The sequence below is a fragment of the Trypanosoma equiperdum genome (genome assembly GCF_001457755.1).
Source record: "Trypanosoma equiperdum strain OVI genome assembly, contig: ctg_1655, whole genome shotgun sequence".
Lineage (NCBI taxonomy): Eukaryota > Euglenozoa > Kinetoplastea > Trypanosomatida > Trypanosomatidae > Trypanosoma > Trypanosoma equiperdum.
Window position 1 is genome coordinate 68,656 of NW_027123677.1, and position 720 is coordinate 69,375.

The window sequence follows — 720 nt, forward strand, 5'->3', positions numbered from 1 at the left end:
TTGGACTGGGTTGAGGTGAGCAGTGGCTTCTCACTTCTAAATTGCCTGCTTCTATTTCCGTTGTTGTGAGCTTTTTGAAATTTGGGTGTGAGGTAACCGTTACGTCTTGTGAATTGCGGTCCATTCTTCACCTCTCTCTTTTTTGTGGATGTTTGTACTTATGATAATAGTGGGGGACTTTCCATAGTTGGCTTGCTTTTGACAGGTTATTTTTTTTCCTTTTTAATGTCGTTCATCCTTGTTTTGATTTTTTGTTTTGTTCCTTACCATTCCCAGAAGTGAAAATAATTATAACGATAACCAATATTTTTTTTTGCGGTATCGGGGGTTTGTGGCGTACAGAGTACTTTTTCCTGGTTTTTACTGTTTATTTGTTTTCTCCTTATATTCTTTCTAATCTCATCGTATACCGAAACGCGAGCCCATTCACTCTATCATTTAGTATCAATGTTTATAACTTTTTTGTTTGACTGACCACATTCCTTGAGCGTTCGCCGATGTCACGGGGGAAAGGAGAAGGGAGAAAAAAAGAAAACTGTCACACAATGAGCGACAAACACGAGGGGAACTGTGGGTCATACAACTGAAACAGTATGAGAGGGGAAGTTACAACCTAACGGTTCATGCTACCGGGCATTGTTCCTACACTTCCCCACACCGCGCAGTTTACCTCTACCTTTTCGCGGAACACGCCTTGACAACTGCACTGTTTTTTTTTTT